The 20,493-nt window shown below is 36.8% G+C and overlaps 1 non-coding gene across 1 annotated transcript; it reads right to left on the bottom strand.

Annotated features, from left to right (window-relative positions):
- Positions 1-4,981: 4,981 nt before the first annotated feature.
- LOC133285624 (small nucleolar RNA R71) lies at positions 4,982-5,087 on the bottom strand. The gene has a single exon (XR_009748028.1). It is a non-coding gene; the product is annotated as a small nucleolar RNA R71 (small nucleolar RNA).
- Positions 5,088-20,493: the final 15,406 nt, after the last annotated feature.

The raw sequence follows: 20,493 nt of genomic DNA, 5'->3' as shown, positions 1-20,493 counted from the left end.
AATTTCTCGCTTAATTGTTCGCTAAAGTGAGCTTAATAGCGAGGGATAAACGAATCAAAAGAATGTCCTCACTGAGCTTGCTCGCTTCCCAATAATCTTGATTAATTCTTCTATTTTCTTGATCCTTATCTCTACCAACTACTTTTATCCATCAGAATTCGTAATTTGTTATTTTAAACCTGAAACAATATAAAAAGAGATAAGAATTATATCCAATTGTTGAAATCTTAATATCTTTTGCATTTATTAATTTGTACTATGTTTTTTAATCATATTTATCTTTATATAATATAATTTTGATCTTAAAAAATATAGTGTCTATGACACTTATCATTACACAAGTCTAGGATGGACAACTATTAGCATACAGTATTGTAATTAAGTCATACCCTAAAACCAATTTAAAAATTATAAAACAATATATATATTTCTCGGAATCAATCATAAGCTTATTACAGTTTTATAAATAAATTGATCAATGTTGGAGTGCTTCTCAAATATTCAATTGCAAAATTCATAATTTGTATTATGTTACTTAATTTCATGAAAATAAAGTCAAATGTTATAAAAGCAATAAAGTGGCAATATAAATAATTCCAAAAATTATATATTTTTCTAAATCATTGAAATAATAATATATTTCCTTTTGAATGCTCAAATATAAATATATTATGAATTCATAATTTCATTCTAAACAATTTATCAAATATCAGGAAAATAAATAAATAAGCAAAGCAAACCACATCATTACGTTTTATGCCACCTTGTCCCTTTAAAATATTTAAATATCAAGCACTCCATATTTTCATTCATAGAGCTATTGCATAATAAAACAATAAATTACATTACAAATAAAAATCATGAAATAAAATATATTTTGGACTTGTATAGACCCCACAATTTACTTGTAGACATCCAATATCGGCTAAATAAAACTCTAGATCAATTCCAATCAATTGTATTACTTGATGTCGCCGCATGACATTATCGTATCCAAAGGTTCTTTTACCCTTTGAGTTAGTTGCTAAAGTGAAAAATCAATTATTATTATTATTATTCACGCAAACTTACCGAGCTCTTTTCGTATTCGAATTGGTCGTAGTGTTGCTTACGCCCATAAGTCATGGTGTTGCGTGGAATATATTGAGCTCTGAGCAAGATTCCAAATGGGGGTTTTGAGCTCCAGATCAGTGTGACCAACAAATTTAAAACATCAAGAGCACTCTACGAAATGTGGACAAAGATTTAGAGCATCTTCAAAAGCAGTGGCGGAGATAGTACAAAAAATTAGCTAGTGCAAAAAAAAAAAAAAATTAATACATAAATTTTTGAGTAAACACCCTTTTTAGTCCCTGGCAATATCTACGAAGTCCTTTTCAGTCCCTGGCAATAAAAAAGGACCAAATTGGTCCCTGAAAGTGCAAGAAAAGGGCCACTTTACATATTTGGGAGTTGACATAAGGACTAACATGGCCTTTTTTTGTAATTTCAGGGACCAATTTGGTCCTTTTTTATTGCCAGGGACTAAAAAAGACTTCGTAGATATTGACAGGGACTAAAAATGGTGTTTACTCTAAATTTTTTTAGAGTAAATACCCTTTTTGTCCTCAGCAAATTTCACGACGCCCGTTTTAGTCCCTAGCAAATAAAAAGGCTTATCGTGGTCCCTAAGAAATTCAAAATGGACCATTTAGTTGAAATCGTGGTCCCTCACAAATTTAAAAAAGACTCATATTAGTCTCTAAAAAGACTAAAATAGGTCATTTTAAATTTCTTAGGGACCACTATGGGTCTTTTTATTTGCTAGAGACTAAAGTAGGTATCGTGAAATTTGCTGAGGATCAAAAAGGGTATTTACTCATTTTTTTAATATTCATTACCGAAACAACTTTTTCTTTCTCCAAAACTCATTCTCTATCTTTTTTTCTCACTTTATATTTCTACTTCGATTAAAAATATATGGGAACAGTCCGAACACACCAACTTGTCAGTTACACTGAGTATAACAAGGAGAAAAGAGAAAGAGGAGCGAGAACGAGAAAAGAAGTCTAAGAGAGCAGGAAAGAAAGATTAATCATTTTAAACATTGGAGGTCATCAAAGATACAATGAATCATGCTTAAGTTGTCCACTTGCTCAGCTGCTCTTTCACAATTAATGAATCAAAAATATATTTACAAAGAAAATTGAGAAAATAAAAATACTTGATGCATTACACGGACAAAACAGAGCCATTGTTAAAGACATCAAACAGAAATGACAGATGTCCACAAAAATGGACAATATAAAACACTTGACACGTTATATATGAATACTCCATGCAAAATAACAAAAGAGTAATGATAAGTGTCAAAAACCTATGTTTTTAATGTCAAATATAATTCAAATAACAATTTATATGATTAAAAATATGGTGTTAATTAATAAAATCTTAAAGAATATTAAAATGCCAACAATTAGATAAGATTCTAATCTTTTTTATTGTTTCAGGTTGTTTAATAAAGGAGAGACTACTAACCTGATAAGTGAGCTCCTCAGCGAGCTGGCCCAAAAATTGAAGGCCTAGTTTAAGCCTATAAATACAACGAGACGAAGGCTTCAGAAGTGGGTTCAGAAGACAAAAGAAAAGCGAACGCGGAGACGAAGGCCGAAGGCAGAAGCGGAGAAGAAATTCTGGAGCAGGATTCCAGAGGAGGAGAAAGAGATTGAAGATTCATCACTGATCATCAACCAAGTTTTATCATGAACCCCTTTCATCTTTTATTATTTTTTTATTCTGAATTTATGAACATGTTTGGCTAGTTTATTTATGTAGTCAGGATTATGGATCCAATGTGAATCCTAGTTATGGTTTGATTTAATTTCTTTAATAAATTATTTCAGTATTTGTGTTTTACCTTGAATGAATTTCTATATCCTTGTATGAACTGATCACTCCTATAGGGATTTGAGGGTTAGGGCTCGCAATAGACATATTGGGGTTTTAGTCCTGACAGGGGTAACATATCAATTCTTGCATGATCTAGACATAGGCTTGCTTGAGTTGTAGACTTCATAATTCATTGCGTTTAATGCTTATTCTAAGAGAGATTACTAAGACATTAGGATTCTAATTAGAGTAAAGGGTTAAAGTCACTAAGACATTAGGATTTAACCAACTATTTTTAGAAGAAGAATTGTCTGAAATTTCTGAGGTAAATTATTATTGAAATTAATTTAAATTACTCTAGGAGGATCTGAGGTGAAATAATTCCTAATTGCAGCTAGGGGTGTAAATGGGCTGGGCTGGGTCGGGCTTTGTCCTTCCTGGCCCAAGCCTACGTCAAAAAAATTCAGCCTATCTGGCCTACTGGCCAATTAAAGGCTTTATTTGTAGGCCAAGCCCGGCCCATTTTTAAAAATAAGAAATCCTGACATGGCCTACAGGCCTTGTAGGCCTCCCACTGTAGATACTAAGCAAAAATAATAATAGTATAGAGCAAAGAAAGTTTCATTCATGCATGCACTAATACTTCTCATAAGAAAAAAATGACAAACAAGAAACAGTCAACATAATACCCCAGCTCTAGAATGTATATCATAGAGGAATAGAGTCAAAGAAATGGGGAAAATAAGAAAAATACAATTACTGGATGCTGAAATAAAGTCTATAAGAGAATATTATTCATAAAAATCTTTAAACCACCATCAAGACAAGGGAAAGAAGAGTATTATTGAAAGATCTTCATTAGTAACATAATAATCCAACAAGGTACCCATTGCTCCATGGTATTAAGCTGCAACAGCATGTAAAATTTGGAGACATTAGACAAATTTTCCTTTCATAAAATAAAATAGCACAAAAAGTAAGAGATATTGGTATTTGGTACTTTGCGTCTTTGCCACATAAAATAAATATTATTTTATTATTTTATTTTAATAAATTAAATAGGCCAGCCTACAAGGATGTAGGCCGGGCTTGACAAAATTGGCCTATGGCCTATTTGTTAAAAAAACTTTTTTATAAGCCTAAGCCTACTCTACTTTTCTGAAAAGCCGAGCCTGGGCCGGGCTCAATGTAGGTCGGGCCGTAGGCTGGGCTGGGCCAGCCTGGCCCATTTACACCCCTAATTGCAGCTTTTGTTTTTGATATTCTAAATTTAATTCTCAATTCTTGCGTTCTTGATATTCTTGTTATTTACTGCAATTAATTTTAGTTTTAATTTAAATTCAAAAATTATTCTCAACAATCAATTCGAGTTTTCGAAATTAAAGGGAATAATTATAATAGTACTTGGCTCATTAATCCTCGTGGGACGATATTCTTATTTCACTACTTTATTACTTGAAACGAATGGTATACTTGCCGTAATTGCAAGAAGTTTTTGGCGCCGTCGTCGGGGATTAATCACGCCAATATTATTCATAACCTTCGATCTTTAAGATTGGATTTTTTTTATTTCTCTTGTTTATGCGCGGTAGAGTATATCTTGAATCTCTACAATTTGATCCGAAATTATAGAAAACTGCGAAAAAGAACAGAAAACTCACTAAAAAAAGAAAACAAGAAGAATCTTCGAGTTCACAGCCCATAGCAGAACTCGAGATGGCTGAAAATAATCAGCAACATCATGAAGAGGAGTTGATGGAGTCAATCCTCACTCCTAGTTTTACAAGGACAAATTCGAGTATCGCGAGACCAACAATCGCGGCTAACAACTTTGAAATTAAGCCAGCATTAGTCACTTTGATTGAGCGATCTCAATTCGCGGGAGAGGACACAGAAGATCCTCATGAATTTCTTGACAGATTTCTTATGATCTGTGACACTGTCAAGAAAAATTGAGTATCAGATGATGCATTGCGACTACGATTGTTTCATTTTGCTATAACGGATGAAGCACTCAGATGGCTGGAACGACAACCAGCAAATAGCATCAGCACTTGGGAAGATCTAGCTGCAAAATTCTTAGCCCAATTCTTCCTGATGACAAAGTACAATCGACTAGTTAATGAAATAACCAATTTCATTCAATTTGAAGGAGAAACTCTATGTGCAGCTTGGAAATGATTCAAGGAGCTTATGAGAAAGTGTCCTCAGTACGAGTTGCAGCCTAGACAAAAAGATCGAATATTCTTCAACGGGATCACACCAGCTTCAAGGATGGTTGTCAATGGTGCAGCTGGAGGATCTATCACACAAAAAACACCCACTCAGACTCTAGAATTGATTGAGTCCATGGCTAGGATGGAGAATGAGAGTATAGCAGCTCAGCCAAAGAAAGGAGTTCTCCAATTAGAAGGTAATGATGCCATGCTAGCTGAGCAGAAGCTTCTCTCACAACAGATGGCTATTTTGAATAAAAAGTTCGAAAAGCTTCATCCATCTTCAAAGCAAGCAAAGTCTATCTCCTGTGAATACTGTAAAGGGGAACATGAGTGCAACGTACTCATAGGAGCAGATCCGATTCAATTTCATGCTCATGTTAACGCTTAATACATAAAAAATTGGAGACTCATCAGCTGTTATCGGATATCTGGATATGGCATATATTCGGATATGGTATCCGAATTTCAAAACCCAGAATATTCAGATACAGAGACACACATATCCAAGTATTTACCGGGAGTCACGTGATATTACTTAAATCTGAATGAGATCTTATTGTATCTCTTCTAAACCAACTTGGGTTGCTATATAATCATACTTTAGGGTTCAGAAACACAAGAGAGCGTAATATTACATGCATTAGAGTCAGAATCACCCAAGATTATTATGGTTAAAATTGATATCTAGTGACATAAAATAATTTAGACCTTCTTCTTTTTCTTCTGTTTTCTTTTAATTTTCTATGTAATTCTAGACGTAGGGAGGTACTCTACAGGTTCTAGTACAGATTAAGTGATTGGTTGATTGGTTTATACAATTGGAGTGATCCTACGGTTTAGGTTAAGAGTGATCAAGGGGTTGGTCACAGTCTTGTAATATTTCTCTTGTAAAACGATTTCTTCAAGCACTGGTTGAAAGTTTGATGATAGTGGAACGATTGATGGCAGTTTGGATTTAGATCTCAAGTGGTAGAGAGTGAACCAGGATAAATTCCGGTGTTATATTCTCTCTTCCCTAATCTTTTATTTTCCACTGCATATTACTCTCTATGATTCATTACTCTTGAATTAGTTTTAGCCATTGGGGATCATTTGTTAATTGATTAAAATTTTTCTTGCATGCTTTCTTAAAAAGGGGTTTTTGATTTTCTTTTGTTTAAAGCAAAAAAAATTGAAAACACAATTCACACCTTTCTTGTGTTATTGTTTAGCTACTCTTTCTTTACATGAGCAGTGTCATTGATGATATAACCACCTTTTTCGAACACCGATTTTGTACTCGTTTTTCTATATCTTCCAAATAATACTATATTTTAAATTTGGAACCATGTTCACCAAAATGCAAATGGAAAATAAGAAACAATGTTGACTTTACTAGTAATGTATATAAATTAAAAAGAAAATTAGAGAGTAGTTGCTATCAAATTGGCAAGTAATTATCACCACCTTAAATAATATTCATTAAAAAAATTTCAAATAATTGATGTAATGAGATTGCAAAGAAAGTTAAATTAATTATTAGAAACATTTTATGTAATTGTAGTAATAATGTTATATGACAAAGAGACTAAAATAATGTTTACAAAAGTAACACAAAGCGAACAAATAATGAATGTTTATTTTATAGAGCAATATTTCCGATTGAAATAATATGATCGTTCACTTAATTGCACATGCAACAAAGAAGATCTACATTATTCAATATGTAGATAAAAATAATTATGATGTCTATGCATCTTGCGGTAGTCGTTCTGCCAAATAGATGTAGAATAGCCCCATAGCTCCGGTGGTAAATTCGTTTTTGTATATTGATTCTATGGTCAAAGTTTCACCATCGTTAATCTTGACAGTACCTGGTTGTGGATAACAAACAGACATTCCAACCGCGTAACCTTCTTCATTGCCTGCTTCCTTTCCCGTTCCATATTTTGGTGTTGAAGTACACAAAGTCCTTCCATCCTAATTTAATGAAAAAAACATAAATTTTAGAAGTGAAGACACAATAAAATATATGTCTTCCTACAATTTTATTGATTATAAAGAAAATTTATGTCTTTAATACATATCAAGCACACAAAGATTAATAAAACAATCTATCATGAGAGTGATGGCGAATATTGAACTTCACCTTTCCGTATAAAGTTGCATTAACAACACCGCTATGCATATGAGCAACGCCATAGATGAGATAACCACCTTTTTCCATTGGAATGTTTGTTTTTTGGACATGAGGGGAGTTGTTATTACCATTTTCCGGAATAGTATATTCAACCTGTAACAAATTGAAAATCTTTAATACTCACGTAATCCCAAAAAATTAACAAATTTTTTGGAATTCAATTAACATTGAAAAGTGTAGTTAAAAATTAAGTGTATATTCATAAGTTATTTACCTTGCACCCGTGGATTGTTTTGGAGCCATTCGACATTACCTTATCGGTGGAATCAAGTATGTAAACCTTAACAGGGACTTGGAATTTGTCCCAATCAACCCACCTTATTTTGTATCTTAGGGCAAGCTTTCTCGTTGGGGCCTGAAATCCCTCTCTCAATTTGCACTGTAACTTGTCAGTGCAACAAAAGATTCCTCCCTTATAATCAGGGTTCAATGGTTTGCCATCAACATCCTTTGCGGTACTAAAGAAATTCTTTGTGATATTCATAAGGTCACATCTGCATTCGGAGCAACCTTTCCTATCTTGTACGCCACGTGTATCAATAGCCATGATATTGAAGAACCATTTGTCTTCAAACCCATTAGGAAGTTTTGCAGGGTTACCTACCTCTATTGCAAAAGGATCTGGAATGTTTGAGGTTGTTCCTCGTGATTCACCCCCAAATCCCCAATAATGTGGAAGAACAGGACCTTGGCATGTGCCTTGGTTTCTCACGAAAATGGCTCTTTCAAGAAGACTCTTAGTTGATTTTGGGTCGTCAAAGTATCTTAAAGCAAACCAATGATGGAGGTAAGTTTCATACAAAGGTACAGGATTCCCTTCTTCATCAATTAGTTCAGCATCGAAACTCTTAATACCAACATGACCTCTTGGAAAATCAATATCTATCAATTGTGTCTCCACAACTGATCCTGGTCTCATTTCAAACTTTCCAGACACAAAAGTTGCTGACTTGATGTGTGTTTTGGGATCCAGTACAGAGGATGAGTACGCCGTGCTCAATAGAAACACTAGTATTGATGAGGAAAGCATCAAGGTTTTAAACATAAACCTCATGTTCACCTGTACATACGTAAACCATTAATAATTATCACATATTTTATTAACGAATAAAGTTTATATTCTAATGTTATTATTTCAAGTAACCTTATAATAAACAATTCAAGGTTCAAACATATAATATATGCTCAAAAATTGGATGACAGGAATTGCATACCACACGAGAAGAAGAGGAGGGAATGACCATGGTAGAGATTTGGTCTTCCCCGAAATTCCAAGCAGTTTTTGAAATTGTGAAATAGCGGTTGGAGACAATTTTGTGTACATATGGAGGTCTTGTCCGCTTCTTTTATAGTAGAACTCTGCAATAGCATAGCTGGCGTAAACTTGATGCCAATTCCACACAAAGTTGTTTTTACCGGTAATTAAGTGGTTTGGACAAAATTTGATGATCAACCTGGGTATGCGACAATGCAAACCCTTAAACAACTCTCTATAGTTATTTATAGGAACAACAACTTGATGGCAGTTGATAGTTTGTAACTCAACAATAATAGTCTAAATAGCAATTTCCTTTTTATGCGAAAATTTGTTAGAGATTTTTTGTTTTTCTTTTCCGTTTTCGTTGTTAATTTTTGTTAAAAGGTTATCACAGAAGATACGGAAATCATATGAAAACAAATGTTATCCCATATATTATATATATTTTTCGATGGCAAAGCTGCTTTTAAGGTACGTAATTAATTATGTTACAGAACCATGTGGTGTCACTTTTTTCAATGAAAATAATATTTAAAGGTTTTCAGAATATCAAATGCTTATCCAGATCAATAAATGAGATTTTTATTGTCATAATAACGACTGAAAATGTAAAAAATCGTTAATTAACTATCCGCACATAATTTTAATTTTTGTTTTTAAATGAGCCTCTTCCAATATTGATTTTTTATAATGTCCAATTCAGTGAGTTAGTAGCTACAGCTAAAGGCATATATATATATATATATATATATATATATATATATATATATATAAGTGTGTGTCATTTTAAAGGATGTAAAATTGTGTAATTTTAAGAGAGAGAAGGAGATAAATAAAAGAAGAGAGAGTTGACAAAAAAATAAAGGTGTGTGCCTCACCTCTTTGTGAGAGTGAAAGTATATAAATTATGTCATTTAAAAGAATAAACTTTTTTCTATATATATATGTGTGTGGGCGCATCTATTTTCATAAGGATGTGTTTTTAAAGATTATTTTTTTATTCAGATCTATGTAATCCTACACTTTTTTCGGGGTCGATATTTAGCTTTATTTTGAAAATCAATAAATTATGATCGATAGTTGTTGAAGACCTATGATTTAATGATGTTAAAGGATTGAAGAGAAAATTTGAAATTGAAGATTAAAGGCTTGGAATCATCAAGATGTAAAGCTTAGAAATATTGTACCACATATATTACTCTTGAAAATTATATAACATTGGTCCATCTTGAAATCATACACTTTTTTTAGTATATATAACAATTGGATGGTGCATCTAATGAAATACAAAATAAAGTCTATGGGTATTCTGAATATATAATTTAAATTAAGTTTGAAAAACAGAAAACAAATGAAAAGCAAGCTAGCTGATGGCGTTAAGAGCAGAATCGAGGTTGAGTGAGTTGTCTGCCATGGACTCTGCTTAATTGCATTTATGGCTGGTTGGATTTTCAAAGTTTCGGTCAAATGAAAAAAATTTATTTTTTCTTGTAATGAACCTTGGAAAATCGAACCACCAATAAAAGCAATCCAGCAAATGCACCGACAGCCAGCATACAAGAAATCTATGTTCATCCACCCAAATTTTCCTAAGTTACGAAGTTTCAAAAACCATAAAATTTTATTTGATTTTTCTTACACAAGACATCAATGTTAAGAACCTTGGGGTCACCACCCCAAAAGCTAGCTCAAAGGGTGGAAGTTCTCAAGGCCTTATAAAGGCCACATTAGTTGCCCACACAATCAATGTGGGACTATATATCTCTCAACACGCCCCCTCACGCAAGAGCTCTTTGGGCTAGAAGCGTGGAATTGCACAGGCCCAATTTTTGGTTTACCTTTTTGTGCTTTTTTTTTTTAATTCCACTTTTTAAAGCGGAGGACGGTGAAGCTATGATACCATGTTGAAGTGAAAATATTCTCATTCTCATTAATTGAATAAAGGAGTTACATATTCACTATATATATATTACATAACCAAGCTTAAAGACTAAGTAACAAACTCTAACTGAATAACAGAATCAGTTATTCCTATCTCTATCGTGATTGGTTGCACGTGGCTTTACTGTGTGTTGAAATGGGAAGTTGTCTTGTGTTTGATGGTTTGGGCCTGGATCAATCTGTTTTACATTTGATGAACATGACTCAGGTAAGAGCCCCCCACAAGCTGGACTGAGGAAATTTACCAGTCCCAGCTTGGATATACCAGTAAGAAACGTTGAAGAATGCAGCGACTTGGTGAACACATCTGCAATTTGATGAACGAAGGATACAGGTAGAAGTCGAAGTAGACAAGAACGAACCTTGTCACGAGTTACATGACAATCAATGTCAATATGTTTGGAACGCTCGTGGAATGTTGCATTGTGAGCAAGATATATGGCGGATTGATTGTCACAATACACAGAGGCAGTATGCCATGATAATCGAAGGTCGTGAAACAGATATTGTAACCATTGGAGCTCGCAGGAAAGACTAGCCAAAGCTCTGTATTCTGCTTCCGATGACGAACGAGAAATGGTTGTCTGTTTCTTTGAACGCCAAGCCACCAAAGAATCTCCAATGAAAATACAAAAGCCAGTAACAGACTTGCGGGTAAGTGGACAACACGCCCAGTCTGAGTCAGCAAAGGCCCGAATGGATAAAGAACCATTAGCAGGATAGAATAGCCCTTTAGCAGGTGCATTTTTCAAGTACCTTAGAACACGATGAGCAGCGGTAAGATGATGATCACATGGAGAAGCAACAAACTGACTCAAATAATGAACATCATAAGCAATGTCTGGTCTGGTTGTAGTCAGATACAAAAGTCTGCCAATTAATCGATGGTAGATAGAAGGATCAGATAATGGAGAACCTTGAACATGTGTGGAAGAAGAAGATGGTACTATAGGGGTGGAAACAGGTTTGGCAGCAAGGAGTCCAGCATCCGTCAGCAACTCCAACACATATTTGCGTTGATTAAGAAAAATCCCAGATTTAGATCGTGCAATCTCTAAGCCAAGAAAATACCGTAGTTTACTAAGGTCCTTGATACGAAAATGGGCATGAAGATAATCCTTAACCCGTTGGATTTCAGGCATGAAATCACCAGATAGAACTACATCATCAACATATATCAGCAGTACAGTGAAAGAAGAATCTGTTTGGAGTGTGAACATGGAATGATCCGCTGGAGCCTGGATATATCCCAAGGACATGATAGCATATGACAACTTGGCATGCCTTTGGCGACTAGCTTGTTTGAGCCCGTAAATTGACTTTTGAAGCTTGCAAACGAGATTGCCAGAAGAAGAAGATCCAGGGGGAGGATCCATGTAAACCTCCTCATTGAGGTCTCCGTGTAGAAAAGCATTATCCACATCTAATTGTTCAAGGAACCATCCCTTGGCAGAAGCTATGGTAAGTAGTGTGCGTACAGAAGTGAGGTTAGCAACTGGGGAGAAGGTATCAAAATAATCCACTCCCTCTTGCTGTGTGAAACCTTTGGCAACTAATCTTGCTTTGTACCTTTTGATTGATCCATTGGACTGGTACTTAATCTTGTAAACCCACTTGGAACCAATTGTTTGCTTTCCAGGAGGAAGTGGCACCATCACCCAAGTGTTGTTTAATTTTAGAGCATGCAGTTCTTTGTCCATGGCTTGCTGCCAGAGTGTGAACTTGGCAGCTTGTATATATGTGCGTGGCTCAATTTGAGATGAAGAGTTTAAACAGAAATGATGATATGAAGGAGTACAAGAGTTATAGGAAACAAAATTGGATAAGGGATACCTGGTGGGAAAAGTAAAATCACTTGGAGTACTCTTAGTAGCTGTGGAGAGCCCAACATGATAATCAACAAGGTAACTTGGAGGCAATCGAAGATGTGTGGATAGGCGAAGATTGTCATCTCTTGTGTTTGATGGTGCGTCATGTGCTGAAGATGATGGCTGTGAGGTGTCATGAGTTAAGGGTAATGGGCCAGGGTGCGTGGCAGTAGTAGGAAGTGGAGTGGAATTGGTTGTGGCAAGTGGAATGGATGATGGGACATGAGTTTCTGTGGGAGTAGAGGAAGAATGGACATCTGGCATATTGGATGGAGAGTAAGAAGGATGAGGTGGTTGTGTGTAGGGATGGAAAAAGGCATAAGGGGAAGTGGTCTGATCAATTGAATCAGAAAAAGTGGAGGATGGGGTGTTTGAGATAATTGTTGGTTGGAATGGGAAATGTGATTCATAAAACACTAAATTTCTGGAGATGAAAATTTCCCTAGAGGTTAAATCATATAGGAGATACCCTTTTGTTCCTTCTTTGAAGCCCAAAAATACAGCTTTACGAGCTCGAGGAGTGAATTTGGTGCGATGAGCCAGCAATGTTGAAGCATAGCATAAACAACCAAAGACTCGGAGATGTACCAGTAAAGGAGGAGTACCATACAACCTGTGATATGGTGTTTGATTGTCCAGAAGAGGTGTGCATAAACAATTGATAATTCGTGCAGCATGCAAAATGGCATAACTCCAAAATGAAAGTGGCATATGAGCTTGGAATGGCTTTTTGACCCTTATGCCCCTTAATTAATAATTAATTACCAAATTGCCCCTCATTCAAAACTATTTCGAAAATTTACCCTTCCCAACAAACATAACACCAATCTGCCCCTGTTTGACCGTTGACCACGAAGCCTACCCGGGTACACCATTACCTACCCGGGTAAATTTTGAAACTTTTTATCTACCCGAGTATGTAGGGGTGTACCCGGGTAGAGTTCTTGAATCTGGGAAAATGTTTGAATTATTTACCCGGGTACGTAGCAGTGTACCCGGGTAAATCGCGTCCAGAAACCCCAATATGTATGGGTTTCGGCCATTGTTGCGAGGTATAGGGTTTTTGAAACCCCAAATCTTTCTCTCTTACCCTCTCTAATCCGAAACATCACACATATTTCATCTCATCATTTCAGAAAGCTGAATCTTGGGGGGACATTGAGATTACATCTCCACACTCCCATTTTGTGCTAAAAAATCTGAACCAACCTCCAAACCCAAAACCTAGATCTAATTTTTGTGTGAAAGATGAGTTCAAGTCCAAACATGGTTCCTATAGTTGTTTACTACAATGGGAGGCATTTTGAAGGTCCGAACGGTGTCCGATTTGAAGGAAAAACAAAAACGATGAAAATCAAAGTGGGCACTACATGCAATGAACTGAAGGAGAGAATTCTTCAAAAAATGGGGTCAGAAGGCATACATTCCATCCACCGCATGATAGCCAGGTTAGAGACTGTAGTTGATATGGATACAATATACTACATTGGAAACGATATAAATGATGATGAAGATGTGGAGTTCGTAACAGATGCGTTTGTTGAATGGAAAGTATTAAAATATATTGAGATATATGTTGAAGTTGATGTTGGACAATCTTCATCTTTACCGGTGCATACAACCACTACTGCACACTGTACCGGTCAAGAAGATACAGTTGTACGATCTTCTGCACCTCCTCAGGTAGCATGGGATGAGGATGAAGAGGATGAAGACGAGGACTATGTGGACAGCGAAGAGGAGGGAGAACCTGAAAGTGCTATTCCAGAAGGTGATTCGTCAGACACTGATGTGGACGGTAATTTTGAGGCTGACATGAGCGCCGTAAGTCTCGGTACCCCAGCCTTGTCACCACTTCATGTCGACCCAGTCAGTAGTGGTAAGTTATTAAATTTGAATATTTGCTTTAGACAATTTATTATTTGTGGTAAGTTATTAAATTAGACATGATCTTTAGATGCAGGGTCTGAGGAGCCATTCTGGAATGAAAGCCAACATTATTCATTCATTAACTGGGCGCACCCTAATGACGAGTCCGGAGCCTGACTCGAAGCAGCCTGGGGCTGAGAGGATGACGACCCATCGTGACGACTCTTGGTTCTTCTCTCGGAATGGGTCACTGGCAGCTTTGAAACGCGTCGAGAGGTCATTGTGTCACACTATTAAACTGAAAAAATAACCAAAATCAGAAATTAGATACATGTTAGGGTTAGGGTTAGGGTTAGGGTTAGGGTTAGGGTTAGGGTTAGGGTTAGATTCAGGGTTAGGGTTAGGGTTAGACAAATTGATAAAATAATTCGGACAGAATCAAATGATATAAACGAAAATACAATGAATCAGAACAGAAATCATAACATAATTGAAAAAACTGAAAAAAAAATTCACCTTTGATCGATTTCAATCGGTAGAAGGCAGAGAGGTTGCAAGGTCCGCGAATGATGATCACAAACAAGACGAATTAGTGCAAGATTCTGCCTGAAATCGCTCAAGATGACACTCCTCCAGCAGCTCTACTCGGGTACCCCTTTTGTGGGTTTTCGAAATGGGGCTGCTGGGGTATTTTAAAACCCTACCGTCGATGTTTACCCGGGTACACTGCTACGTACCCGGGTAAATAATTCAAACATTTTCCCAGATTCAAGAACTCTACCCGGGTACACCCCTACATACTCGGGTAGATAAAAAGTTTCAAAATTTACCCGGGTAGGTAATGGTGTACCCGGGTAGGCTTCGCGGTCAACGGTCAAACAGGGGCAGATTGGTGTTATGTTTGTTGGGAAGGGTAAATTTTCGAAATAGTTTTGAATGAGGGGCAATTTGGTAATTAATTATTAATTAAGGGGCATAAGGGTCAAAAAGCCAGCTTGGAATAGGAAAGCACGAGCTACATTTAACAAATGCTGATGCTTGCGTTCAACTAATCCATTCTGTTGTGGAGTCTCAACACAACTGGCTTGATGGAAAATTCCATTTTTCTTGTAAAACTCATGCATAGTAAATTCTGTTCCATTGTCACTGCGAATTGATTTAATGGAAGTGTTGAATTGTGTTTCAACAAAAGCAACAAAATCATGAATGTGTTGTCGAGTTTCACTCTTGCTTTTCATAAGAAATATCCATGTAAACCGTGAGTAATCATCTACTATAGTAAGAAAGAAACGATGAACATGTATTGATATGGTAGAAAATGGGCCCCAAATGTCAGTATGGACCAAATCAAACACCTTACTGGTTTTAGACTCACTAGTACTAAAAGGAAGCTTGCGTTGCTTTGCTAAATGACATGTATCACACGGGGTTACATGTGTGGAAGGAATAAAAGGGAAATACAAAGACATATGATGCAGTACATCCTTTGACAAGTGTCCCAATCTTCTATGCCATAGAACAGGATCAGCTGCAGTACTTGTGATAGCTCCACATCTTTTATCTACTTTACTGGTATGTTGAGCCTCTTTATTGATTATCATGTATAAGTCATTTCTCTTTTCAGCTGTACCAATTGTCTTCAGTGATGGCAGCTATTTGATAATACAAAATGCAGAATCAAAGGTGAATGAGTAATTACAAGTTGTAACAAGTTTTGATACAGATATTAAGTTGACATGAAATTGTGGAATGTAAAGGACATCATGAAGGGTCAAAGTGGGTGTCAAACTAATGGTGCTTGAAAAATGAGCAGAAATATTGGAACCACTTGGAAGAATCACGGATAAAGGAGTGATGGCATGAATTGAGGAAAAATCAGGAAATGGAATGTGAAATATGATCAGTAGCACCTGTATCTACAATCCATTGAGTATTTGGGCTACCTGATTGTTCCTTTCCTTCTGCTGTGTTTATGCTGGAAATTTGAGCAACATTGCTTACACTTGCTGTCACAGGTACATTAGCAAGACTAGTTGAAGGAGTCCTTTGAAGAAGCTCCATCAGTTGTTGATACTCATTTTTGGTCATGTGCATATAAGGTTCTGACCTTGAGGCAATTGAAGTTTCTTCATGAAAGTTATGGGGATCTGTACTCGCAACATTGGTACTTGGAATTCTATTGTTTGTGCGGTAACCTGGTGGAAATCCATGCAGTTGATAACATGTTTCAACTGTGTGGTTACTTCTGCCACAATGAGTGCATATGCGGTTGGTTTGAGATCTTCCACCAAAGTTCCTGCCATCAAAGCTTCTGCCATCAAAGTTACTGTCTCGTCCTCTACCAGTAAATCTGCCACCATAACTAGAAGATCCTCTACCAGTGAATCTGCCACCATAACTATAGGGTCCTCTACCAGCAAATCTGCCACCATTATTGGCAGGTGTATTTGTAACATTGAAAGCTGACGACTGACTCGCATTAGTGACATGATTATCCAATTTGAATTGTCTTTCTTGTTGAGAGACAAGTGAGAATGATTTATTTATATTTGGTAATGGACTTATTAACATTATTTGAGATCGTACAGGAGCAAAGTGATCATTCAAACCTCTTAAAAATCGAATAACCTGCTCCTGCTCACGATACTCTCTCATCCTTGTGATTGCACCACGTACACAAGGAACAACACAGATACAATTAGGAAGAGGTTTAAGATTGTCTAATTCATCCCATACCGTTTTGAGATGCGTGTAGTAATCAGCTACTGATCTATCTCCTTGATTCAGACGAAAAGCTTATTCTAACAGATCTGATATTCGAAAGACATCTCCCTGAGAAAATCGTTCTGGTAGATCTATCCAAGCATCATGAGCATGTTCTATCCATAGAATTGATTTCACTATGGATTCAGATATGGATATCTGAATCCATGCCATCACCATTGTATCACATCGCTGCCAGGCTGCAAAAGTAAGCTCATCTTGATTTGGTGCAGGAATACTTCCATCAATGAATTTGAATGTTTGAACATTTGAATTTGAATATTTGAATGTTTAAATTCAAATATTTGAATTTGAATTTGAATTGCCTATGAAAGGTTGTTTCATAACAAAAGGATAAGATGAGATCTTGTTGGAACAAATCACTAGTATCATAAGAGAATCTTTTGGATAAGATCCAAGGTGTAATAACCCAAAAATCTTGTACTCGAAATTAGCCTAATGAAATGAAATGAAAAGGGATCAAGTCCATATTCAGTGAACGAGTAGCTTTGAATAAGAAACATTAGTCCTAAGTTAGAACCCACTTTAAATAAGATAATTAATAACTTAGCCCAATATGGGTTAAAGCCCAAATAAAGTTAAAGCCCAACCTACTTAATAATATGACTAAGTTAAAGGATTTAAGCCCAAAGCAATGCAAGGCCATTTTATAAGAAATGACCCAATTAGTATCTAGACCAAGATCCAAGCCCACACCACCTAGCCTTGACCCAATTACAAATGGTCCAACACTTATTAACTTAATGGGCTCAGACACTCACCAAGCCCAACCCAATTCAAGAATAAACCCTAGGTGAGGTGGCAACACGTGATTGGACAATTTGAATGAAGATTTCACCCTCCTCACATGTCCACTTCGACCTAGCAAAGAGAAAAAGGGGATGAGATTGCTTTCCCCACCTTAGGCGCACTCATGACAAGGAAAAGGAAGCTTCCTTCTTATACACTCAAGCCATGCATGACACAAGTCTTTCCATCTCCCAAGGTAAACACATCAAGGGAACATAAACCAAGATTCTCTTCATAAAAGTAGGCTCATTTTCCCTCTTCCCTAGGCGCACAAGTCTTCCCCAATGCATGATTAAAAAGGTGAAGCCACCTTTTCTCCATCTCCCTAGGCGCAATAATTAGCATAAAAAGGGAAGACTTGTTCTTACACACCTTATGATGAGTGTGACATACTCAAGGTGATTCCCAAACCCCATGCATTGGGAAGTCCCAAAGACACTCTATCCTAGAATGCAATTATGGAAAGCTAAAAGACAAAAGGCCCTACACATTAACCAACATTTCTTCAATGATGATTAAAGCAATTAACATTGGTACACGCAAAGACCACTCTCTTCCCCATGCGCCTCACTCCCCAAAATAATGATGACTCTCCCTAACCAAGGCATGACATGCAAGGACTCTCTTCCCCATGCGCCTCACTCCCCAAAATAATGATGACTCTCCCTAACCAAGGCATGACATGCAAGAACTCTCTTCCCCATGCGCCTCACTCCCCAAAACAATGATGAATCTCCCTAACCAAGGCATGACATGCAAGAACTCTCCTCCCTATACGCATCACTTCCAAGTGATTAATGATGAGTTGGTTTCTAGGTAAGAAATAGAAGAGTCCATCCTATGCGTATGACACTTGAACAAGGTGGGAGATTTGCTAACCCACACACTCAACCTAGACCTAACCCTTCCCCTTCCTAGGTGTGATGATTAGAGGACTTAGATAAAATAAAAGACCCAAGCCAACCGTACGCACTCCCTCACACTCTCAAGATTGGCAAGGAACAAAAGGAAAACAAAGACACACTCTCTCTCCCTTTCAAAGGCTTCGGCCTTCTCCCCAAGGAACAAGCTCCCACAAGAAAAACCAACCTCTCTTCCTCCCATCTAAGGCTTCGGCCATTCACATGTTAAGGGTAAGGGAACATCAAAAATAGTTTCTAGCCTCCTTCATCGTCTAACTCGTGGAGGTGGACACTTAGAAGAACTCGTGAAACTTAGAAGCAGGAGTGACATATCGGTGGAAGAATCACCATCAAACATCATCCTTGAGGTAAGGTCCCTTAGACTCCATGTTTAAGTTATGATCTCCCTCTTAAATATTTTCGTGTTATAAAGGCTAAAGGAATACAAACCTTCTTCCCTCATTCAATTCTTAAGGACTAAAAGAAAGGAAAACCTTGTGGGATTTACATGTTAACCGAAATGTTAGAATGCTATGCATAAACTATGTTGTTAGAATCATTTTCTAAGACCTACATCCTAAAGGGGCCGAACCTATATGTGAGTTATAAACCAAGTGAGTTTTTAGAATCATCTCTAAAGTCCCATTATGTTATTAGGCCGAACCAAAGGTGCAAGGGAAGACTAGAGCCGAACTCGAACTCTTGAAGAATAAAAAGACAAGACCCCTGGGTAAGTGATTTATGGTTGTTGAAGCGGCTACCCTATGGTTGCCACCCCTTTATGTTAAAGTGAGGTTTGACTGCAATATGTTATATGATGCATTACATGATATGTTTGGTTGTTTGGAACTAATGTTTATTCATGCAAGTTTTGTAAGATGGCCTGTGCACTAATACCACAGAGGCAACCTGACGAGGACCCTGGGTATTCGTCCATAAGACCATGGAGAGTAATTGCCATGGCAGGATTGGTATGATGATATGAAAGCATGATTATTTTCCAAACTATGTTTCCAATGTTTTGCCATTCTATTATTGTACATGCTATTATGTGACTATTGCAGGAGTAAGCATCATGGTTTGGAGGTTGCTCCAACTGTGAGTCTTTACTGAGACCCCCAATCTCACCCCTCTTTGGGGAAACCCACTTTCAGGAAAAAATGACTAAATGGGTAAGGCAGGGAAAGAGGCTGGTACGAGTTGAAGAGGAACCTGCGCAACCACGTGCAGTTGATAATGACTCCAAACTAACGGAGATATTTAGGAACTTACTAGCCGAAGGAAAGCTCTTGGAGGCAGACTATCTTATATCTGCTCTAGCTGGGCCCATGTGGCTTGAAGAGGCACCTTCCTAAGGGTGTACCTAAGTTCTAATTTGGAATGACTGTAATAGACTATGCCACTTAGACTATTTTGAACATCTTATATGCCTTTGAAGTACGATATTTTGGGATGTTTATGTTTTATGGACTTATGAATTTAGTAGGAAAGATTAAGTAACATAAGTCACTACCCGCATAAGACACTTAAGTAACTACCTACTGGGTAGTAGTCAACACTAAAATTATGATCATGTAAGTGAGCCCCTAAAATAACGCATAAGTATAAACAGGGTGACCCAGTAGAGATTAACTTGTAAGTAGACCGTAGACAAAGAAAAAGAGAAACTCATGACTAGAGGAATAGATAAGTTAGGGAAAAGAACGAAATTAATTCCCATTAGTAAATCTTAAGTTAACCACGCTTAAGTACATGGATTCCGCGCATTGAATGTCAATAAATGTTACACCTTTGATGGCTTTATTAAGGGTGTTAC

The sequence above is a fragment of the Gastrolobium bilobum genome, unplaced genomic scaffold (genome assembly GCF_033153095.1).
Source record: "Gastrolobium bilobum isolate Gb01-03AN ecotype WA unplaced genomic scaffold, APGP_CSIRO_Gbil_v1 utg4086, whole genome shotgun sequence".
In the NCBI taxonomy this organism is placed as follows: Eukaryota; Viridiplantae; Streptophyta; class Magnoliopsida; order Fabales; family Fabaceae; genus Gastrolobium; species Gastrolobium bilobum.
Note: the sequence above shows the minus strand (reverse complement) of the source record. Positions and strands in the feature narration are given on the sequence as shown.